The sequence below is a fragment of the Neomonachus schauinslandi genome, chromosome 14 (assembly GCF_002201575.2).
Source record: "Neomonachus schauinslandi chromosome 14, ASM220157v2, whole genome shotgun sequence".
In the NCBI taxonomy this organism is placed as follows: domain Eukaryota; kingdom Metazoa; phylum Chordata; class Mammalia; order Carnivora; family Phocidae; genus Neomonachus; species Neomonachus schauinslandi.
In genome coordinates, this window is record NC_058416.1 from 35,649,724 (window position 1) to 35,675,502 (window position 25,779).

Genomic DNA, 25,779 nt, shown 5'->3' on the forward strand with positions numbered 1-25,779 from the left:
ATTACTGTGATTTTTATGTTCATTTCCCTAATTGTTAATGATACTGAGCATCTTTTCACGTGCTTATTTGCCATCTATACATCTACTCTTGTGAAGCATCTGTCCTAATCTTTTGCCTGTTGTTTTAATTCAGTGGTTTGTTTCCTTGTTATTGAGTTTTTTTAGTTCTTCTTATATTCTGGAGGAATCCTTTATCAGATAATTGAATTCCAACTGCTTTCTCTCAACCCGTGGCTTGTCTTTTCATTCTTTTAACAGAGCTTTTTGAATAACAGAAGGTTTTAATTTTGATGAAGCTCAATTTCTCATTTGATTCTTTTATGGATTGTGCTTCTGGTGTTGTAGCTAATGAGTCTATGACTAACCCAAGGTTGTAAAGATTTTCCCCTGGAAGTTTTACAGTTTTTGGCTTTACATTTATGTCTATGATCCATAAGAGAATATCTAACCGGAATACTCTACCTAATGCCACATGAATTATTAACTTTATCCCTCGGGTTGATAGGAGCAGGCAATATTCCCAGGTATTATTTTACTTATATTAATTCTGAAATGAAACAATCACTTTCTTTGAAAAGTTTCTATCCCTTGCTCCTGACCAATTAGGTTTTCCTTGTTAGTCAGAATTAACTCCAAAATAATAGTACTTATTACTACCTCTTTACCATCATTTAGGCCAAACATCATTATATATTCCAAATTTACAAGAGGAAATCTTCTAGCATATACCCAATGTTATATATTCAGGAGTCCCTATTACTATCTTATTTCCATGGCAACCTTTACTTGGTTTTTAGGGTAGCATCATCTACTTCCTATTCTGTAGACTCCTACAATATACATTACTTCCATATTTATTTCCTATTATCTTTACCCAAATGCTTTTAACTATGATTCTGGTTTCTTTATTCTTAAATTCTTAAATCATTTGTAAGTGCGAGTTGACATTGATTTAGACCATCTGCTTCTATAATGCCTACAGTTTATATTTGTGATAGACATAAGAGCTTCTCTTAGGTGCTATACTTCACCCTAAGGTTTCTGAGTCTTCAGAAGCATATTGATAAGCATTCGTGCTATCTTCTTTCAAGGCAATACTAGCCTGGTTAAGGGAGAAAGAAAGCTGTGGTTAAAGGCTCAGAGGCAGCTATGATACCGTACTCTTGGAGAACTGAGGAAAATAAATCCCAAATAAAAAAACAGTGGCAACATTCGAGACTGACCTGTGATGAAGAGAATACTCATTGCTCATCACTTGATAAAAGAAATAACAACAGCAGTGGCAAGGATTAAGAGGAAAGATTTGCTGCTGTAGCCTACAAGAAGTTGAAATAGGGGTGCCTGGGTGGCTCAGTTGGTTAAGCATCTGCCTTTGGCTCAGGTCATGATCCCCGGGGTCCTGGGATGGAGCCCTACATCAAGCTCCCTGCTCAGCGGGGAGTCTGCTTCTCCCTCTCCCTCTGCTCCTCTCCCCCCACCCTTGTGTTCACTCTCTCATGCTCTCTCTCAAATAAATAAATAAAATCTTAAAAAAAAAGCTGAAATAACCCCATTAGACAAAAGAATAGGTGTGTAGTACACTACATTTCTATTAATCTCTAAGGAACACTAATGTCCAACAAAAAGCTAGTAAAGAGACTAGACAAAAGGGAAGTTAAAAATAGGTTAAAAGTTCCAACTCTGAATGTTGATTGAGGCATATACAGATGTAGAAAAGAGTTAACACAGCAGGCCCGAGACTGCTATCCTTAGAAAACCCTGTTTGCAAGGCTGGCCCTTGGTTGCCAGTATGGAAACTGGATTTTGGGAGGATTCTCAACATTCCCTAATGAATAATGGTATTTTACCAGGCCCAAAAGGTTTGTAGACACAATATAGTTTATGCTGAACATCTGCTTTCCTTCTGTAAGTCTGGAAATCAGTACATGCTAGGCAAAGGGTACCTATATGACCAGCCCTCAATAAAAACCTCAGCACTGAGTCTCTAATGGGCTTCCTTGGTAGAGAGCACCCCATACATGTTAGATGCTGGAGAAATTAAGTGCATCCTGTGTGACTCCACTTGGGCAATACTCTTACAAGATTGTATCTGATTTCCTCCAAACTTCATCCCATGTACCTTTTCCCTTTGTTGATTTTGCTTGATATCCTTTCACTGTAAAAAATCAGCTATGAATGACTTTATGTTGAGTCTCATGGGTCCTCCCAGTGAATCACCAAACCATTCCCTAGTGGGGTGGTCATGGAAACCCTGATACCCGATTTCTGGGTTTAATAGATTAATATGGCCCCTTGCTTAAAAAGATGTGAAGTGCAGGTGGTACTCAGTTCCAGCTGGGTGTTCTCCTCTATGAGACTGTGCTCTCAGTACTCAGGCAAATACTCTGAAAGAAGAGCACCAGCAAGCAAGATTCATTTATGTAGCAGAGTGAGGGTAGAGAAAAAAACAGCAGGCACTCAACCTGTCAAGCATGTAGGCTTTTATCAAGCACTTATTTCATGACCAAAGCAGAGCAAAATGCTTAAGCCTAAACATCTTTTTGAGAACAACGAACACTGCACAAAGGTGTAAGCCAAAGAAAGCAATAGATTTATTAATCAACAGAGCATTAACCTGAAAAAGTTAGTGCCTTGATTCAATCTGGAAGAAGAACTGAAGTTATCAACATGGTTAGCTACTGATACACAGTGAAAGACAGAGGAACACTGGACTGAGGCCTCAGTACTAATCAGTGTTGTATTTGGGGAGACACACAAGTTACCTTTTATGTTTTTACTTCCTTCTAGCCTATTCTCTTAACATGTTGCCTCCAGAAGTACTATATTTATATCTGACTGATTAAAAAGCATGATTCTCACTCTTAAAAATATTAATAAGTGGGGCGCCTGGGTGGCTCAGTTGGTTAAGTGACTGCCTTCGGCTCAGGTCATGATCCTGGAGTCCCGGGATCGAGTCCCACATTGGGCTCCCTGCTCAGCGGGGAGTCTGCTTCTCCCTCTGACCCTCCCCCCTCTCGTGTGCTCTCTCTCTCTCGCTCTCTCAAATAAATGAATAAATAAAATCTTAAAAAAAATATTAATAAGTAAGCAGGAAGATATAACACCCTCTGTTTATCAGGGCTTTCTTTTAATCAATATTCTATTTGAAATGAAGTAAATTGTCTTAGCAAGGCAGAAATCACTCATATGGCCTGGGAGATTAAGATCATATAACAACACAAGTCAAACGTTGAACTCCAATTCCTAAATTTACCTGACTCCTTACTCTCATGGATTTCCTCCAGATTCAGCATCACAAGATTTACAGCTGGAAGGAATCTTAGGTAACATCAAGACTATTCCAGTGTTTGACAAAAGAGACTAAATGTTCTCCTCTTATAGCATTTAAAATAGAATATCTTGCATTGTTTTCTTTCTATCCATCTACCCAACTATCTACCCTTCCTCCCCTTCTTTCCTACTTCTCCTGTCCTTATATCCATTCTGTCTCTTTAATCAGAGTAAGTAATTAAAAGGGAAGTCCTGCATCTAATTCAGGTTTTTGGTAGCTAATGTAACCTGTAAAAATCAGTCTAGCAATGATTATATTTAATTGTGACATTCAAATTTTCATTGAATTTGATTAACTATTATTCAACAATAAAATCTGCTACCAGTGGAAAGGTAAAAACATATGCAATATACCACAGATTCTTTCTGAAAAGGACAGAGCTCCCACAAGCTAACAAGCCCAGCTGTGACTAGTTTCTCTCTTTAAGCAATAAACTTACTGATTATGGGAACTTATACACTTCTCATACCTAGGCATTAGCCACCACTCCAGGTAGTCAGTAGCCATGTGTGGCTATTAAAATTAATTAAAATTAAATTAAAAATTCAGTCTCATTAGCCACATTTCAAGTGCTCAAATGTTACCATATTGGACAACGCACACATAGAACAGTTCCATATAATCACAGATAGTTCTACTGGACAGCACTGCTCTAGGAGGTGTTCTGCTAACAGGGTACTTAGAGTCACAAGTGATTTCTCTATATTTTTCCTTTTTTTGCTTATATTCCCATGTACTTCATTTAGAGGCTTTCTACATGACAAATAGTAAGCATATATCTAAGACACATATAAAAAATAAACAATAGAGTTTTTAAAGTAGCCATGTGGTAGGACTTTAAAATTATTATTTCTCTAAAAGACGTAGGTTTGGCCATTAATCCTAACTGAAGGGGAATAAAAACTTTATTTTTTTAAAGTATTTTTTTTATTTGGAAAAGTTATTTAGGAACAATATCAACTGGGTAAAGACAGTCAAAAGGTACAGCTTCCAGTTATAAGAAAATTAAGTTCTGAAGATATAATGTACAACATGATGACTGTAGTTACCAATACTGTATTATACATTTGAAAGTTGCTAAGAGAGTAGATCCTAAAGGTTCTCATCCCAACGAGAAAAAATTTGTAACTATGTGAGGTGATGCACAATAACTTAATGTGGTAATCATTCTGTAATATATACATAGATCAAATCATTATGTTGTACATCTTAAACTTACATAATGTTATATGTCAATTATATCTCAATTATGCTAGAAAAAGAATATAAGTGAAAAAAATGAGAAGAAAAAAAGGATATCAAACAATAAAAAAATTCTAACAACAAACTCATACACCCTTTACCCATACAACATTAAACTCATACACCCCTTACCCAGACTTACATATTATTACATTACACCCCATTTTCTTCATCATTTGCATATTTAGACATTCACACACACACATACGTAATATTTTTGAGGTGCTTGAGAGTAACTTACATACATCATGACCCTTTATCCCCACACACTTCAGTGGCCATTTCTTATGAATAGGAATATTCTCTTATATAACCACAGCACAGTTATAAATTCCATAAATTTTATATAATCTACCATCAACATTCTGATTTCATCAGATGACCTAATAATGTTCTCTATGTTCTATTCCTACCAACATAGGATATAGTCTAGAGTCAGATACTGCATTTAATTGTCATCTCTCTCTCTTTTTTTAAAGATTTTATTTATTTATTTTTAAAGATTTTATTTATTTATTTGATAGAGAGATAGAAGAGCACAAGCAGAGGGAATGGCAGAGGGAGAAGGAGAAGCAGGCTCTGCACTGAGCAGGGAGCCTGATGCAGGACTCGATCCCAGGACCCTGGGATCATGACCTGAGCCGAAGGCAGATGCTTAACCATCTGAGCCACCCAGGCACCCTAAAGATTTTATTTTTTGACAGAGAGAGACAGCGAGAGAGGGAACACAAGCAGGGGGAGTGGGAGAGGGAGAAGCAGGCTTCCTGCCAAGCAGGGAGCCCGATGTGGGGCTTGATCCCAAGACCTTGAGATCATGACCTGAGCCAAAGGCAGACACTTAATGACTGAGCCACCCAGGCGCCCCTAATTGTCATATCTCTTAGTTCTCTTTTAATATGGAATATTTCCACAGCTTTTGTCTTTTATGATATTTTTATTTTTGAAGTGTATAGTCCCCTCCCTCATTAGTAGAAGGTTCATCATTTTGTGTTTGCTGTTTCCTTGAGATTTGGATTCAGGCTCAATGGGAACACTGAATAGATGATGTGTTCTCATGATTTAATATCTGGAGACTTTTAGAGTCCACCAGTCTTTCTTGGGAGATGTTAATTTTGATCACCTGGACAATTTTTCTACACTGTATAATTACTGTTTTTTTCTCCCTTACAATTAATAAGCAGTGTAAGGGGAGACACTTAAAGACCATGCAAATATCCTGATCTTCCTTCTCATTTTCCCCTTGACTAAGCAGCCATTGATGACTCTTGCTTGATTCAATTTTTTCATGATGGCTTCAAAATAATAAATTTTCAACTTTAGCGCTTCTTCCACATATACCAGTTAGCCTTCAGCACTATACTGTAAATGAAACCCCTCCTTCCTCCTCCATCCATGTATGTATGTATGTATGTATTACTGGTATAGACTCATGAAGGTATATTTTCCCCAATAGTGTACAATTCATTTCTATTCTAAGCCATTTATTTAAGTAAGTTCTTACTATGTAATATAGTTCCTATATTAGGTGATATCATTTAAAAATGAAGTGATGACTGGGTTATTAACATAATCCCAAACTGCCTGGAAATATAAGTCCTGGTCCCAGATGACCAGAGAGTGGGGACAGGCAGAGAAGGGGAAGGGGAATGTAGAAGGCTGGATGGAAGTGTTCTCACACGAACATCAGACTCATGAAAAGAAAGGACCTGGAATGAGAGCAACCACAGGCTTTCCAGCTATAACTGTTATCCACAAATGGAAATGTCCTATTTTATGTTTTGAAAGCTGGCTTCCATTTAAGGGACCATGTATGGTTAATGAGTTAAGGTTCTGTGCAAGAAAATTCCTGAGAAATTATGATGCACAGCAAAATGGGGCTAAAACACACGTAAAAGAACGGCAAAAGGGGCAGCATTAGTTGAGTATGAATAAAATCAGGACTACAGTTCAATATAAAGATATGTCATAGTAGTGCAGCAACTACACAGTTACTTATTTTTTCCCTCACCAAAACTAAGAACTATGCAGTATTGTCTTGCATCTTCCCCTCCACTATCCAATTCAATCAGTGCTCAAAGGTTCTAAAGAAATGCAATTTTTTTTTTCAACAGTTAATTCAGAGCTGGAGGAAAGGGCATACTTGTCATTAAATAACTACCCTTGAAAAGGAGAAATCTCATGAAGTAAAAGACTTGTTTCTGCATGTGAAAATTTAGAAGTAAAATTTCCAGCTAGGTGTATTTGAGATGACACTCATAGAAATTAATTTCAGTTTCAGAGTATGCTGTGCTTTAAAGACAGAAAAAGTAGAATCAGAGTGACAATCCCACTGGTTGGAAGACAGGAAAACAGCTGCAGAAAGCTCACTAGGCAGTCTTCTGAGAGTTTGTGAGGTACATATGTCACTCAATAGAAACAACCTTTCACACAGCAGATCCTGACACATTTGGTGGTAAAAAGAAAAAAGTGGAGGGGAAGGTTGCACAAGGGGGCAGAAAAAGTGAAGGAGAAATGAGGAATAAAAAAATAATAGAAGTTAGAATGGAAAGGACCTTAGAGCTTTTTCTTTTTCCCTCTACTTTCTCATCTTCTATCAAAGAAAATGAAAGATCAAGGTAGTTAAATGATTTATCTAAGCTCACACAACTGAGTTATAGAAAGAGCAAAAATTAGAACCCTAAACTCATTTTCAACCAAGCAGCTGAAATATAACAGCAAGAGCACTGACCTCGAGATCACAAAGTCTGGGTTTGAATTTTCACTACAACTGGCTCATTCAATGGGCCTGGGCAAGTCGGGGCACCTTATGAACGAGCACTTTGAAAGAAACTCACTGGTGGTCTAAGAAAAGTGAGTTAACAGATTTCTATGAGTAGAGACTAGATTAGCATTAACAGCTTTAAGTTAATGTTAAGAAGTCCCTAAAATAGACTCTGAAATGTAAGCGGTGAGACCTATAGAAACCAGAGAGAACTTATTACCTCATTACACACAAGGGATAAAATTTCAAATAATACTGAGGGTATAAACAGAGTAAATATGGGAAAAATACACTTGCATTATATTACCAGTTCTCTCCACCCCAGTCTTTGATACCAACAACAAAAGTCTAGAAGTAAGGCACTAGACTGTTTCTCTACTTAATATGGAGTTTTGAGGGTTCTTCGTATACTTTATATACAATTTTATCAGATATGCAACTTACGATGATTTTCTCAGAGTTTGTGATTTGAATTTTCATTCTCATATCAGTGTCTTTAAAAACCTCATTCTTAATTTTGATGAAGTGCAATTTATCAATTTTCCTTTTATGAATTGTGCTTGTGGTACTGATTCTAAGAAATATTTCCTTAACTCAAGGTGAAAAGTTTGTGTTTTTTTAAAATTTTTTCTTCTAGCAATTTTATGGCTTTATATTTTATATTTAAATTTAGGTACAACTGATTATATATCAAGTCTAATTCTGGATGCTGTATTCTGTTCCATTGATCTATTTGTTTATCTTTACATTACTACAGTGTCTTCATTACTAACTTTAAAAATAAGATCCTTCACATTTCAACATGAATTTCAGAATCAATTTCTACAAATAAAGCCTGCTGGAATTTCAGCTGGTATTGTGCTGAATCTATAGATTTGGGGAGAATTGACATACTAACAATATTGGTTTTCTCATCTATAAACATGGTATATCTTTCCATGTATTTAGGTGTTCTTTAAATTCTTTTGCAGAGTAGTTGTAGGGTATAGGTCACATTTATCTCTGAGTCCTTCATATAGTTTGATGCTATTACAAAATGGTATTTTAAAAAATTTAACAATTTAAAATGTTTTAAAGTTTTAATATGCTACTTTGTTGCTAATATATAGATAAACAATTGAATATAAATATTTTTACTGTGGTAAAATACACTTTTAAGTATGCAGTTCAGTGTTATTAAATAAGTAATAATGTTGTGCAACCATCACCACCATCCATCTTTATAACTCCTTTCATTTTGTAAAACTGAAACTCTATACCCATTAAACAATAGTCCCCACTCCCTACCCTACAGCTACTGGCAACAATTTTACTTTGTCTCTATGATTTTCATTACTCTAAGTACCTCATACAAGTGTTATACAATTAAGTTTTGTACATTGATCTTATACCTTGCAATCTTTCTAAACTTGTATAATTTCTAGTAGCTTTTTTGGTAAAAGTCCGTGTGTACACTTACACTTTATGTAGACTTACATTTTGATCATGTTATCTTCACATAAAGGTAGTTTTAGTGCTTTTCCAATCTGTATGTCTTTTATTTCTTTTTGCATTGGCTAGAACTTCCCATACAATATTAAATAGAAGTAGGAGAAAATTTGCCTTTCTTGATCTTTCACCATTAAAAGTACAATGCTATCTATAAATTTTTGTGAGATGCCCTTATCGGGTTAAAGACATTCTCTTCTATTCTTAGTTGTGGGAGTTTTATCATGAATGGAAGTGGATTTTCTCAAATTTTTATTTTTTACATCTAGATGTAATGTACTTTTCATTTTTTGGCTGCTAATATGGTGAGTTACATTGATTGGATTTTCAAATGTTAAACCAACCTCATATTTTTGAAATAAACAACTTAGTTATAATGTGTTATTTTTATATTGTTGATTGAAGTTATTAAAATTGTGTTAATTTTTGCATCTAATTTATGAGGAATATTTGTCTGCAGTGTTCTTTTCTGGTAATGTCTTTGGTTTTGTATCAGAGTAATGTCAGCCTCAAATAATGAGTTTAGAAGTATTATTTCTTGAATTTTCTGGGAAATGTGCATAAAATTAGTACTATTTCTGTCTTTTTATTTATTATTGAATTAGAGCTGACAATGTTATATTAGTTTCAGTTAAACAACATAGTGATTTTACAATTCTTTACATTACTCAGTTCTCCCTATAGCGTAGGCACCATCTGTTAACATACAACATTATTACAATATTAACTATATTCCCTATGCTAGTACTTTTCATTTCCATGACTTATAACTGGAAGTTTGTATATCTTAATCCCTTTACCTATTTAGCTCATTCCTCCCACCCACCTCTCCTCTGGCAACCACCAGTTTATTCTTTGTATTTAAGAGTATATTATTTGGGGGTGTCTGAGTGGCTCAGTCAGTTAAGTGTCTGCCTTCAGCTCAGGTCATGATCCCAGGGTCCTGGGATTGAGCACTGCATCGGGCTTGCTGCTTAGCAGGAAGTCCACTTCTCCCTCCCTCTCTCTCTCCCTCCCTCCCTCCACCCCTCCTCCTGCTCTCTCTCTCAAAATAAAATCTTTTTAAAAAAGAGTATATTTTTTGTTATTGTTCATTCTTATTGTTTAGATTCTCTATATAGAGAAATCATATGGTATTTGTCTTTCTCTGACTTATTTCACTTAGCATAATATCCTATAGGTCCAGCCATGTTGTTGTAAATGGCAAGATCTCATTCTTTTTTTTAATGGCTGAGTAATATTCCATTGTGTGTGTATATGTATGTGTGTGTGTGTGTGTGCTTTGCATACCACATCTTCTTTGCCCATTTCTCTATCTATGGACATTTGGGTTGCTTCCATATCTTGACAAATGTAAATAATGCTGCAATAAACATAGGGGTGCATATATCTTTTTGAATTAGTGTTTTCATTTTCTTTGGGTAAATACCCAATAGTAGAATCACTGGATCATATGGTATTTCTATTTTCAGTGCTATGAGGAAACTCTAAACTGTTTTCCAGAGTAGCTGCATCAATTTACATTCCCACCAATAGTGCATGAAGGTTCTCTTTTCTCCACATCCTCATCAACACTTCTTTTTTGCCTTTTTGGTACCAATCATTCTGACCATTGTTACGTGATATCTCATTATGGTTTTGATTTACATTTCCCTGATGATTAGTGATGCTGAGCAACTTTTCATGTGCCTGTTGGCCATCTGTAGGTCTTCTTTGGAAAAATGTCTATTTAGGTCTTCTGCCTATTTTTTAATCAATTTTTATTTTTTGGTGTAGAGTTGTATAAATTCTTTATATATCTTGGATATGAACCCCTTACCACTTGCAAATATCTTCTCCCATTCAGTAGGCTGCCATTTTGTTTTGCTGAAGGTTTCATTTGCTGTGCAAAAGCTTTTTATTTTGGTGTTGTCCCAACAGTTTATTTTTGCTTTTGTTTCCCTTGCCTTAGAAGACCTATCCATAAATATGTTGCTAAGACTGATGTCCAAGAAATTATTGCCTATGTTTTCTTTTAGGAGTTTTATGGTTTTAGGTCTCACATAGGTCTTTAATCCATTTTGAGTTTATTTTTGTGTATGGTTTAAGAAAGCCTTCGAGTTTCATTCTTCTGCATGTAACTGTCCAGTTTTCTCAATCCCATTTATTTAAAAGACTTTCCCCCCATTGTTTATTCTTGCCTTCTTTGTCATAGATTAATTGACCACAAGCGTGGGTTTATTTTCCTATCCTGTTGCATTGACCTATGTGTCTATTTTTGTGCCAGTACCATGCTATTTTTGATTATTATAGCTTTGTAGCCCATCTTGAAATCTGAAATTGTGATACCTCCCGCTTTGCTCTTCTTTCTCAAGATTACTTTGGCTATTCAAGGTCTTTTGTGATTTCATACGAATTTCAGTACTGTGAAAAATGCTGCTGAAATTTTCATAGGGACTACACTGAATCTGTAGGTTGCTTTTGGAAGTATAGACATTTTAACAATATTAATTCTTCCAATCCAAGAGCATGGTCTATCTTTCCATTTGTTTGTGCCATCTTCAATTTCTTTCATCAATGTCTTATGGGTTCCAGAGTATGGGTGTTTAATCTCCTCGGTTAAATATATCCCTAGGCATTTTATTCTTTTTGTGAGATTGTAAATAAGATTGTTTTCTTAATTTTTCTTTCTCACACTTTGTTATTTGTGTATAGGAATACAACAGAATTCTGTGTATTAACTTTGTATCCTGCGATTTTACTGAAATCATTTATCAGTTCTAATAGTTTTTTTGGTGGAGTCTTTAGGGTTTTCTATATATAATATCATGTCATCTGGAAATAGTGACAGTTTTACTTCTTTCTTACCAATTTGGATGCCTTTTCTTTTTCTTGTCTGATTGCTGCAGCTAGGACTTCCAGTACTATGTTGAATAAAAGTGGTGAGAGTAGACATCCTTATATTGTTCCTATCTTAGAGGAAAAGCTTTCAGTTTTTTGCCATTGACTATGATGTTAGCTGTGGGTTTTTAAAAGTTATGGCCTTTATTATGTTGAAGTATGTTCCCTCTAAACCCACTTTGTTGAGTTTTTATCATGAATAGATGTTGTATTTTGTCAAATGCTTTCTCTGCATCTGTTGAGACGATTATATGGTTTTTACCTGTCCTCTTTTTTAATGTGATGTATCACATTAATTGATTTGCAAATCTGAACTACCCTTGCATCCCTGGAATAAATCCTACTTGATCATAATGAATGATCATTTTAACGTATTTTATAACTCATTTGCTAATATTTTGTTGAGGATTTTTGCACCTATTTTCATCATGCATATTGGTCTGTAGTTTTCTTTTTAGTACTATCTATTTCTTAAATAAATAATAACATTTGGTAGCATTTACCAGTAAAGCCATCTGAGCCTAATGTTTTATTTGTGGGAAGACTATTAGCTACAAATTCAATTACTATTATAGAGCTATTCAGGTTATCTATTTCTTCTTAAGTAAGCTTTGGTCGTTTGTGTTTTTCAAGGAATTTGTCCTTTATGTAGGTTGTCAAAGTTATCAACATAAAAATGTTCATTAAAATCCTTGTTTTTTCCTTTTAACACTGTAGAAACTGTAGTAATGTTATATATCCCATTCTTGATATTGATAATTGGTGACTTCTTTTTTTTCTTGACCAGTCTGCCTAGAGGTTTATCAACATTATGGATCTTCTCAAAGAATCACGTTTTGGTTTCAATGATTTCTCTTTTTAGTTTTCTATTTCATTGATTTCTGCTCCAGTTTTTTCTCATTTTTTTGCTTACTTTGGATTTAAATTTCTCTATTTGTACTTTCTTAAGGCAAAAGCTGCAATCATTTATTTGAAATCTTTCTTTCTGATATAGACAGTCTTATGTGCTTTTAAGTACTTTATCTGCACACACAAATTTTGATATTTGTGTTTTCATCTTCATTTGATTCAGTATACATTATAATTCCCCTTTGATTTCTTCTATGACACCTGGGTTGTTTAGCCATTTGTCATTTAATTTCAAATAATTGGTGATTTCAGAGACAACTTTCTGTTGTGGATTTCTAATTTAATCCCACTGTGGTGAGAGAAGTACTTTGAATAACTTGAATCATTTTAAACTTATTGTGACTTGTTTTAAGGTGCAGAATATAAACTCTCTTATCAAATATTCTGTGCTCATTGGAAAAAATTGCACTAGACTATTGGGTGTTTTCTTGAAAAGTCAAATCAAATTGGCTAATGTAATTCATTTTTTACATCCTTTAATAGTTTTCTGCTTAACTGTTCTATCAATTATTGAAAGGATATTGAAATATCTAAAATTGTCAATATATCCATTTCTCCTTGCAGTTTTATCATTTCTTACTTCACATATTTTGAAACCATTACTAAGTGCATGACCATTTAGTATTATTATATTGTCTTGAACTGAACACTTTATCATCATGAAATGACCTTTTTCTGAAATAGTCTTTGCTCTAAAATATATAACATCTGATATTAATTTAGCTAGTCCAACTTTCTTTTTATTAATGTTAATATGTACACCTTTTTTCCTCAACCTTTTACTTTTAATCTTGCTATTTGTTTTCAAGTTTTCCCTTCAATTTTTTGTTCCCTTTTCTCTCTTCTTCTTCCTTCTTTTGGATTATTTTTTTATGATTCCAGTCAACCTACACTGTTAACTTAATAGCTATAACTTTTTATCATATTATTTTGGGGACTGAATTAGAGTTGATAGCATATATCTTAAGTTATCATAGTGTACTTTCAGGAGATATTATGCCACTACAGATATAAGAAACCTTACGACACAGTATGTTAATTATCCTCACCCAGAATTTGTACTACTGTTATACATTTTGCTTCTACATACTATAAATCCCATGTTAATTATCTTTCTTCAAAATTATCTTTTACTCTTAAACAGACTTTAATAATACAAAGAATATTATTTTATATTTACTCACATAATTAGCATTTATGGTATTCATTATTTTGTGTAAGTCCATATTTCTATCTACTATCATTTCTTTTGGTTTGAAAGACTTCCTTTAGCATTTCTTGTAATGCAGGCTTGTAGCTGAAGAATTCTTTTGAGCTCTTATAGTCCAAAAAAGTCTTTATTTCACGTTTACTTCTGAAAGATATTTTTTGTTCAGTATAGAATTCTAACTTGAAATTTTTTCTTTCAGTAAAGATATCATTTCACTGTCTTCTCACTTGCATTATTTGACCAAAAAAAAAAAAAAAATCTGCTTGCATCTTCATCTTTATTTCTCTTTATGTGCCATGGTTTTTCCTCTGGCTGCTTTTTTTTTTTTTAAAGATTTTATTTATTTATTCATGAGAGACAGAGAGAGAGAGAGAGGCAGAGGGAGAAGCAGGCTCCCAAGGAGCAGGGAGCCCGATGCGGGACTCGATCCCAGGACCCTGGCATCATGACCTGAGCTGAAGGCAGGCGCTCAACCATCTGAGCCACCCAGGCGCCCTCTGGCTGCTTTTAAGAATTTTTCTTTATCACTGGTTTGGTTTTAAGTAATTTGATTATGATGTGACTTCATAGAGTTTTTGCCATTGTTTTTGTGCTTTTAATTTACTGATTCTCTTAGATCCATGGGTTTATAGTTTTCATAATACTGGAAAAATTGGAGGCCATTATTTCTTCAAATATTTCTTTTCTACTCAACTTCTCCAACTCCCCCCTCCCCCAAGCCCGTCATGGAACTCCAATTACACGTACAGGAGGCTACCTGCAGTTTTTCTACAGCTCTGTTCTACAGCTCTTAGGCTCTGTTCCTTTCCTTCAGTCCTTTTTTTGTCTCTGTTTAATTTTCAGTAGTTCCCATTGCTATGTCTTCATTTTACTAATCTTTTCCTCTGTAATGTTAAAATTGGTGTTAATTCCTTCCAGTGTATTTTTCATTGCAGTTAGTATTTAGAAGTCTTATTTGAGACTTTAAAAATATATATTGTTTCTAGTTAACAGGCTCAACTTTCCTCTAACTTCTTGAAAATATGTAATGCAATACAGTTACAATAACTTTAGTGTTTTTGTCTATTAATTCTATAATCTATGTCATTTTGGGGTTGGTTTTGATGGATTTTGTCTCATTTGGGGTCTATTTTCCTCCTTTATGGGGCTAGTAACTTTTTTTTCAGGGCTAGTAACTTTTGACCGGATGTCAAGCACTGTGAATTTTACCTTTTTGGTTGCTGGATATTTTTATATTTATTTTTGGCTATAAATATACTTGTGCTTTATTTTGGGTGCAGTTAACTTACTTGGAAATATATCCTACCAAGTATTGTTTTTCAGCTTTTTTAGGAAGAGCCACAGCATCCTTTAGTCTGGGGTTGCTTCTGTCCCTCTACTGAAAAAATACCCTTCTGAGTACTGTACCTGATCCCAGTCTGGCTGGTAGAAACAGTATCTATTCACAGCCTTATGTAAGTTCTAAGGATTTTTCCTCTTTTGGTGGTTCTTTCTCCAGACTCATTAGGCTTTTTTCATACTTATGCATTCATCATCGCTTATTTTAAAACTTGAGAGAGGCCCTCTGAGGATCTCTAGAGAAATCTCTCACCGCAGCTCTCCCTTTACTGGTGTTCTGCCCTGCAATCTCACACTGTCTTGGCCTCCTCAAGCTCCCAGCTCCATTTTCTCACGGTGTGGAAACCACCAGTCTCTGCGTGGGTTCTCCCTCTCTGCCTTGCCAGTTGGAATCTCCCTCTAGGAGCATTTTTCAGCAATTGTATGAATCATCTAGATTGTTTCCCCTCTTTCAGGGATCACACTCTTCAGTGTCTAATGTCCAATATTTTGAAAACGTTTGTATATATATATATATTCTGTCCAGTTTTCTATTTGTTTTAGTGCATGTATTTAGTTGCAATTATTCTATTTTGTCTGGAAGTGGAAGTACTGGAAAGTATTTTTTTTTTCTTGTGTATTTTTTTTTTATTATGTTCAGTTAGCCAATATATAATACATCATTAGTTTTTGATGTAGTGTTCAGCAACCCATTAGCTGTGTATAACACCCAGTGCTCATCACAACACATGTCCCTCTTAATACCCATCACCCAGTTACCCCATCCCCCCACCCTCCTCCCTTCTGTAACCCTCCTTAAACTAGGAATCAAAATAGGTTTTGTTCTAACTCAGATTCACTAATGAGGGCTATTAAGACTATGATAAAGATTATGAGGTCACCTCTATGTAGCAGGTAATAGCAGCATGTACACTAGCTGTTTACTTATAGCTCTGAATTGCACCAAAGTAATCCTTAAATTCTATGATTACAAAAGTGAACATGGCAAATGACTCTTAACCAAAGAGAAATCAAGAAAATAAAAGATGACAAGGACTGCCACCCCAAGATTGCATGGCACTGAGTAGTGGCAGTGGAAGTAATGAGACAGATAATGAAGTAATTATGGCATATAGTCACAGGTGAAGACCTTTATTTAAGAAGTCTTCCATCTGCAAGTGATTACAAACAACGTAAGCTTCTCTGAATGAGTAGGAGGACTGATGGTAGGGTGGAAAGAAAAGCCAGAGAGAGACAGATCAGAACCTGAAAATCATCTACAGACTTGGAGGGAAATAAGAAGCCAAAGAACAAAAGGGGAAAAAGATAGAAACAAGAGTAAATACTGAGGAGTGACAGAAAAGTTTTAGCAATGGACCAGAGAAAAATGACACTAATAAAAAGGAAGGTAATAGCTACAGCAATTGTCAAAATGAGCTGAAAGCCACATAGGTATGGCTTCATAAAGGAGGCTAATGAACTGGGTGAATCTTAGCAGCTCTTCTCAGTCACCTCTGGCTTCTGCACAAACCCTTCTCTATTGCTCCAGCTTTTGTGATGGGCAGTTGACACATTTTCTAATCTGCAGTTACTTATTTGGAGACACCAAACTGGTCTCATAAACCGGTCTCATGACCTATTTATGTGCCTTTCCTCTTACTGAGTTTTCTTCTTCCTTTAACAGCTATCTTGTACCTCTATTTTTCTTTCTATATTGCAATATTCTCAAAGGGCTCATCCATGTATGCCCTACCTAGTCACTCTCTATTACATAGCCTTGTTACTTTCTGAAATTTAATTTTTTTCCTTGTTAAATTGTCTTTTGAGATTATATGGTCCATGAAGGCAGGATCTGTATCCAGAACACTCAAAACAGTGAGCACACAGTAGGTGCTCAATATACATTTGCCAAGTAAATAATTCCATTTATCCTATCCATTCCACTTATCTTTCTCCCATATGAGAAAATTAATCTTTACACGTTGACATGAACTTTAAAATTTCAATCAGATAATGAGTGTTATTACTATAATGACAGGATTAGCCAATCAAATACTATACTATAGCTCAAAATCACATTAATTTGAAAGAAGCAGCAAACAGGCTAGCAAGGGTTCAAATAAAAAGTTAACAAGGGAAGAAATAATTTAATGTTCACTGAATAATAAAGACTATAAAAATCAGGCAACAAGAGTGTCTGAAGTTTAACTTAGTTAACAGGCACTTGAAGGAAGAGAAGTTATGAGAAGGTTTGACTCCATAAATAAGACAGTCAGTTATTATATTTTCTGAGATATTATCTGTTTACCTGGAAGGTGCTGTCAAATATCTTTGTCAGTGATACTTGATATAAGAATGTCAGTATTCCCATCCAAAATGGGGGAAAAGGGTGTTTAGGATTTCTTCCAGCTGGTACCTCGGTCCTTTGATAAAAAGCCTAGCTTTGAAAGAGTGCAGATGGACAGTAGGCTGATATCAATGTAATAATAAAAAGTGGCCCAATTCTCTCTTCTGCACTTAGACTTCTTATCTGAGCATGCTGTTGCTAACTCTGTAAAATCAAAGATGACTACTGCGGCTGCTTATATACTGCAGTCAATAGAACTGGTTCCAGATCAAGACTTTCTGTTCCATGAGTAAAAATTCATTCATTCCTGGACTGACACAATCTATTTATTTATTTATACTTTATTTTATTTTTAAGATTTTATTTATTTAATAGAAAGAGAGAGAGAGTGAGTGAGTGAGAGAGCATGAGCAGGGGGATGTGGAGAAGCAGACTCCCTGCCCACTGAGCAGGAAGCCCGATGTGGGGCTAGATCCCAGGACCCTGCCTGACCTGAGCCGAAGGCAGTCGCTTAACTGACTGAGCCACCCAGGTGCCCCTCAATCTATTTAATTGTGGTCAAAACCACAAACAAAATTTAACCATCATAACCACTTCTAAAGATACAATACACTAGTTTTAGTCATATACATTGTTGTATAATAGAACTCTAGAATGTTTTCATCTTGCAAAAGTAAAACTCTATATCCACTGAAAACTAACTACCCTTGCCCTGCCCCCCCCCAGCACATCCACCATTCTACTTTCTGTTTATAAGAGTTTGACTACTTTAGAAACCTCATGTAAGTGGAATCCTGTAATAGTGAGACAATCTGTTTAGTATTAGATTCTCTTTCCTATTACATGATGACCTATGACAGCTGGTACAGTCTTTGAGCCACTTGAAATAAACAAACAAAATAGCCTTCTGAGATGTAGGGCTGAGAAAAAATGTCAAAATAATCAGATACAAAGGCAAACAACATTGACTCCAAAGAGAGTGACCATAAACCTAAGTTGTTCAACATATTTTGACCATGTATCCCAATCATATCTAATATAGAGAACATACAAAGTTCAATGTTATTAATACTATCAGTTTAAATATTTTCCAGATTTAATTTTGAATCTGTAACCTACGAGTAGAAAGCCTATTTCTTTAAGTCAATAGCCAAGTATTAGTGTCTAGGTTGCACTGAAAAATAGACCTTCTGGTTTGAAAAATATTTGTGGAATACCCAAGTATGTGAAAGACTGTGCACTCAGTACCAATTATCAAGTAATTTGATTTGAAAAATTAATATTAAGACAATAGAAAATATATGTCTTTCATGTTGATTTGGTTTTCAGTGATTATGAGACTTACAGTATGTCACCAAATAATTATTTATTATTCAATTTAGCCTGATTTGAAGATCTGAATTAGGTATGCATGACTTTCAATGGAGTGTATAGAGACTGATCTCTTCTCTCAAATTGGTAGGAAATGGTCTATGTTAAATTGTATAGTTGTCTGAATAAATAATAAAAAGGCCATAATAAATAAGATAATGGGAAAAACATACTGAAAATTAAAATATTTAAAAACTAGTAAGAATAATCCATTCTGCAGACTGGACAGCCACCATGACTTCTCTAACACAAAATTCATATATTTAAATACCAGAAAAATGAAGAATTTAGACAAATGAAAATAAAGATATAAATTTTCACAAAACAAACTAGAAAATTACCTAGAGAAATATGCCCCAAGAATTTCATAAATTTCCAGATACTTAAATACTGCTGTGGTATACAATTTGCTTAACTTCTCACCTATGGCAAGCAGCTTCTCAGATGAACCCAGTGATGCCTATCCCCTGGTAATCCTGCCCTTGTGTGTGATCATCTCCCTTTGTGTGTACTAGGACCTATGACTTGCCTCTAATATAGCAAAAGTGATGAAAGTTCACTCCTTCAATTAGGTTACATAAAACAACAACTTCTGTCTTGCTAGTAGACTCTATTACCTTCTTGGCTTGTACGTTTTGATAAAACAAGGAGCCACCCTGGAGAGGCCTACACAGCAAGGAACTGAGGGTGGCCTCCAGCCATTAGCCAGCTAGGAGGCCCACAATCCAAAAACCCATAAGAAACTGATTTCTGCCAACCACAATGTGATGAACATGGAAGCAGATTCTACCCATCCTTGGTCAAGCCTTTACATAAGAATACAGCCTCTGTTAACATCTTCATTGCAGCCCGCAAGAGACGCTGAAGCACAGGAACCAGCTAAGACTTGACTGAATTTCTGACCCACAGAAAGTGTGGGAAAATAAATATGTATTTTAAGCCACTAAATTTAGTGGATATTTGTTACAAAGAAGACATAACTAATATACTACCTTCAAAGAAAGGATAGCTCACAGTCTTGTTGCATGAATTAAATGACATGTATTAAATATGAAAAATTAAATTTAGCTTAAAATACAGATACTAGATGGCTATGCTTGCTCTCCAGTTAAGTAATTTATGACATTCCAGCCAACAGCCAGGAAAACATAGTTCATTAAGAATATAAAACAAATTTTGGTAACAACTTTACAGTAACTTATATCCTGTACTTTCTTTTCATTGTATTTTTTTTACATTAATAGACTTTTTTAAGAGCAGTTTTTGTTTTTTTTTAAAGATTTTATTTATTTATTTGAGAGAGAGAGAATGAGAGACAGAGAGCATGAGAGGGAGGAGGGTCAGAGGGAGAAGCAGACTCCCTGCCGAGCAGGGAGCCCGATGCGGGACTCGATCCAGGGACTCCAGGATCATGACCTGAGCCGAAGGCAGTCGCCTAACCAACTGAGCCACCCAGGCGCCCAAGAGCAGTTTTAAGTTTAAAAATAGATTAAAAAATTTTTAAATAGACAAGATATACTTCCTCTCTTCACCCCATGTTTCCCTGATTTTTAACATCTTCTATTACTGTAGTTTATTTGTTACAACTGATTAAATCAATATTGATGCCTTATTATTACCTGAAGTTCATAAAATTTACATTAGGGTTTACTCTTTGTGGCTTTGTGTTATAGGGTTCCATGGGCTTCGAGAAATGCTCTACCTATTTATTTCTTCCCTCCCACTGACCCCAGGCAATCATTGATCTTTTTTCTGTCTATACACGTTTGCCTTTACCCTATGCTTTGAGTTGTAATTTCTTATAGTAATATAACTTACTCTTTAAAAGACCAGTAACATGCAGTGAGTCAGAGTTAGTAAATGTGACCAAGTATTCAGACTTCTCATGTTCTTTATTGTAGTTCTCCTTACTTATATTTCAGCAAATTCTTCTGCATTTTGATAAAGCATTACCTTCTCTGGTACCTTCTATGGTACTCTATGTACCATAAAATAATACTTTTATCCTTATTTAAAGGCAATACTTCTGGTTACTATTAATTACATAAGACTAAATGATATATGTGATCAGTGTTCAAGTTCACATGGTTACTGTAACATGCATAAAGAGCACTGCACTTAAAGAAAACAAAAACTGGTGCTGAAAAAAACCAGTATCTGAAGTTAGGTTTCAAAAAAAGGTGTCCTTATGTTGAAGTTAAACTTTGTGGGTGGTAAAAAAAAAAAAATTGTGGCTGGTATGAAGGGTCTAAATTTATCTTTTCTCTAAGTGTCCAATAGTCCTATCAATGCTGGTTGAAAAGATTTTTTCCCAATGAATTGCATTAGCATTTTTGTTGGAAATCAATTTACCATAATTGCTAGAGTGTATTTCTGAATTCATAGTTCTGTTCATTGATCTATATGTCCACCATATATATGGCATGTACTATACTGGCAGTACCATACTGTCCTGAATACTGTATGTCTTATTTTCTATTTCTGCATAACTAATTGCCACAAATGCAGTGGTTTAAAATAACACAAATTCATTAGCTCATAATTCTGTAGGTCAGAAGTCCAGGCAGGCTTGGTTAGGTTCTCTGCTTGGTTTCTCATAAGACTAAAAGATGTCAGCTGGGCTGAGCTCTAATCTGGAATATCTAAGGAAGAACCTGCTTCCAAACTCATTCATGTTGTTGACAGAATACATTCCTTGTGGTTGTATGATTTTGCCAAGGGGAAAAAGTCATGTGAGTCAGGTTAAAATTTTATTATACTGCAGCTTTAGAGTAAATTTTGCATTTGGAAAGAATAATTTTCAAATTTGCTCTTATTTCTCAAAATTGTTTTCAGCTATTCTTATTCCTTTGGATTTCCATATAAATTTTTTCATCTTATCAATTTCTGCAAAAACCAAATTATCAAAATATGCTGGAAATCTGATAGAAATTGCAATGAATCTACAGATTAATTTGGAAAGAACTGCCACTTTGAGTCTTGCAATCCATAAACATGGAATAATTTCCATTTATTTAGATCTTTAATTTCCCTCAGCAATATTTTGCTTGTTTTTAGTGTGTAAGTCTTACACTGCTTTTATTAAATATATCCATTTTTAAGTTGTTCACTGGTAGTAAACAGAAATAAAATTGATTTTTGCCTATTGATCTTGTATCCTGCAACCTTGCTGAACTCATTTATTAGCTCTATCAGGTTTTTTTTTATTCCTTAAGATTTTCTACATACAGGGTGCCTGGGTGGCTCAGTGGTTAAGTGACTGCCTTCAGCTCAGGTCATGATCCCGGAGTCCTGGGATCGAGTCCCACGTCAGGCTCCCTGCTCAGCAGGTAGTCTGCTTCTCCCTCTGACCCCCTCCCCTCTCATGCTCTCTCTCACTCTCTTTAATAAATAAATACAATCTTAAAAAAAAAAAAGATTTTCTACATACAAGATCACATTGTTTATGAATAAAGAGTTTTATCCCAGTAACAGAAAACTTTCTCCAATATAGCTCTCTTCCATTCTCCTCCCTTTGTGCAAATACACATGCCATCTTTATATCTTATAAGCTCAACAATATAGTTTTAAAATTATTGTTTTATTCAGGTATCTTTTAAGTTATTTAAGAAAAGAGGGATGCATAATTACTTTTACCAGTGCTCTATTTCTCAGTGAATTTGAATTACTGTCTTAAGTCATTTCTTTTCATATGAACAAACTTCTATTTGTATTGTTAGGCAGGTAAGCTAGCAACCAACTCTCTCAGTCTTTTTTTATTTAGGAATGTCTTTATGTGATCTTCACTTTTGAAGGATAGCTTTCCTTGATTGCTAGGTTGTTGTTTTTTCCCCCTATAGCTCTTTGACTATGTATGCCATCCTACTGTCTAGTTCCTCCATTGTTTCTGATGAGAAGTCAGCTGTTAATCGTATTCTTGTTATATCTATAGATCTTTTATTCTGTGAGGAGCTTAGTACATTTGAGCCAGACATTCTATTACAGATATCCAAAGAGCATGACTTTTTCTTTGATTTGGTTTGTCAGAAGTATGGTGAACCTTCTGGACTGCCAATAAAATCTGGGCTTCTTAAACTCAAGGGTAGCTTAGTACTAGATGAAATTAAAATAAATATTACACATTAAATACATATTAAAATGCATAAAATTAGATAGAATTAAAATGGTAAGGAACTCAATTACCACATGACTACATATGGCAGTTAAACAACAACAACAAAAATTCAACCAAAAAAATACATGAAAGTAATCTCAGAACAGGAAGTAGTCCCAAGGCACTCTGGCCCTAAGCACAACAAAAACTCTTCTTTTTTTTAAAGATTTTATTTATTTATTTGACAGAGAGAGACACAGCGAGAGAGGGAACACAAGCAGGGGGAGTGTGAGAGGGAGAAGCAGGCTTCCCGCGGAGCAGAGAGCCTGATGTGGGGCTCGATCCCAGGACCCTGGGATCATGACCTGAGCCGAAGGCAGACGCTTAACGACTGAGCCACACAGGTGCCGCAACAAAAACTCTTTTGACAAAACTATGGAGACAATGGTAGTAGAAACCATCAAGAAATATTAAACATATACTCAGCAATGATTTATCTTTAGTATATTTCAAATTCTGTTCAATCCATGACCCAGACCCAAATTAAGAAACATGGAACAAGTAATTATGAACAAGATGGAAAAGTTTCTATAAAAGGTCTTTTACCAGATCAGAACAGCAGAGATTCATTAATATCTATTGCCCATGGCTGAAAAGTAATAATGATTTTGTCCAATTTATAGAAAAGGGGAAATCTCAAAAAGATTCCAAATCTCCTTTATTTTTTATATCATCTTGACAAAAAAAATGAAGAGGTAAGGAAAACAATAAGGTAGGCCTACATGCCAACATTTTTAAGTGACAGTGGGAGAAGCTACTCAAAATGCTACCTAGGCTTTTTTTTTTTTTTAAAGATTTTATTTATTTATTTGAGACAGAGAGAATGAGAGACAGAGAGCATGAGAGGGAGGAGGGTCAGAGGGAGAAGCAGACTCCCTGCCGAGCAGGGAGCCCGATGCAGGACTCGATCCCAGGACTCCAGGATCATGACCTGAGCCAAAGGCAGTCGCTTAACCAACTGAGCCACCCAGGCGCCCCTACCTAGGCTTTCTCTTAATATAAAGAATACTTCAGAAATACTGTAACATTTCTAAAATGGTAGAGCCTATCAAATAAGACTAAAGTAGAAGTTATAAGCATCATAATTTGAGGTGACATTAAAGTTCAGGTTTACAAAAAAGAAATAACACTCAACTGTGATAAGAAAAGCTATACTCTAAAATGTACATTGGCCAAAACTGTGGTTACTAGATCCTCCCACATCCAAGACCACAGTTATACTATGGGTAAGAACTATTTCTTAAGATCAGGAAATGAAGTGACAGACACACATCAACGAAATATTTTAATCTAAATAGAACATGTGAAAAACATTTCTAGAATCCACAATGAATCCAGGCTGAATAAATGAGAAAATTCACCTTTGATAGCATAGCAAGAAAGAGGATGAGGGAGAAACAAGGAAAAAATGGAGTAAATGGAGTAAATGGAGTAGTTTCAAGGAAATGGCAGAAGTCAAAGAAGAAAATCATATGACAGGGCATTCTTCTGGTGAATTGCGGATTTAATTAAACTATAAGCAAAATTTATAATATGCAGTTTGAGCCAGATGCCACCAATGCAAAGAAGAAACAGAAAAAGTCTCTTAAAGTCAAATAAATGCCTCATGAAAAATGAACTGCTGCCATCTCCATCATAAAATCTGGATATTAGTTAAATTAAAAAAAAAAAAACACCTTATTTTGAGAACAAATAAAATTTACTGTTTACCTGACATCCTCATTCAGGATCAGAGTTATTACAGTGATGCCCTTCCTGACATAAAACAAACTTGTTGACCAAACTTACCCAATTCCCATGAGAGGGAATGTTCAGGTAAAAGAAGCCTGTCACAAAGAACAAAACAGATATCATAGGAAGCAAGATGATAATCTCCAGTTGGCGTTCAAAAAGAAACTTATTTTGCCTCATTAAACTCAAATGGCAGAGCCTATAAGTAGCTTCAATTTCATTTTCATTGCACATAAGACATATTGACTTGACTACCAGGCACTTCCTGAAAACATGGTTTTAAAATTTTCTCATGACTAAGTCAAAATGAAAATTCAAAAGTATCTCTTTTTTTGCTTTGAGGGTGCTCTCTCCATGTACTTGGCCAACATCTTCATTCTACTACTAGTGATTTTTTTAGTTTTGTTCCTCAAAGTTAAGGTTAGAGAGTCAGTGTTAATTATGAGGGGTCTCTAGTGAAACCGCCAAGAATCACTAACTTAAACAAAACATTAATACCCGAGAAAGTTTTTTTTCCCCCAATTTCAGAAGTAGATAAAAAAAGAAAAGAGAGAGGCCTCCTTATCTAGAAGTCTTTAGAGCCCCCTAGATGCCTCCAGAGCCCTCTAGTGACTATTTATTGACTCTCAGTCTATATATTTAAGGTCCAAAGGCTCTACACTGGCAGTCGAAAAACCCTCTGCCTCCCCTCCAATACCCTTGCCAAATGGGTTGCCCTTCATTTTTGTGGCCCCAACACACCTTTGTCATATAGACAGAAGGAGTGGAAATACAAAAGCAAAGGTCAGAAACCTGATCTTTATGGTACAATTTTCTCTAACCCACCCGAGAACAAGAGACAAGGACCACCTTCCAAACTGCCTGCCCTGCTTTCAAAGTGGCAGGGGAAATCCAGCCAAACCATCAAGATTAGCTGCCACCATCCTCTGTCATTTTATAGCCTACGTTTTTCAGAAAACAGAACAAAAGAAACTATTTCAAGTTAGAATACAAATAAACCATTCATACTTCGGCCATTTTTTTTAGTTTATTTTTCTTA

General features: G+C 35.2%; 1 protein-coding gene and 1 non-coding gene across 3 annotated transcripts in view; one reads left to right on the forward strand and one right to left on the reverse strand.

Annotated features, from left to right (window-relative positions):
• KIAA1328 (KIAA1328 ortholog) overlaps window positions 1-25,779 on the reverse strand; it is a 354,421-nt gene that overhangs the window by 186,134 nt on the left and 142,508 nt on the right. The gene's annotated exons all lie outside the window — the stretch shown is intronic.
• Window positions 1,190-1,257, forward strand: LOC123326699. Its single transcript, XR_006541268.1, has one exon. It is a non-coding gene; the product is annotated as a small nucleolar RNA SNORD2 (small nucleolar RNA).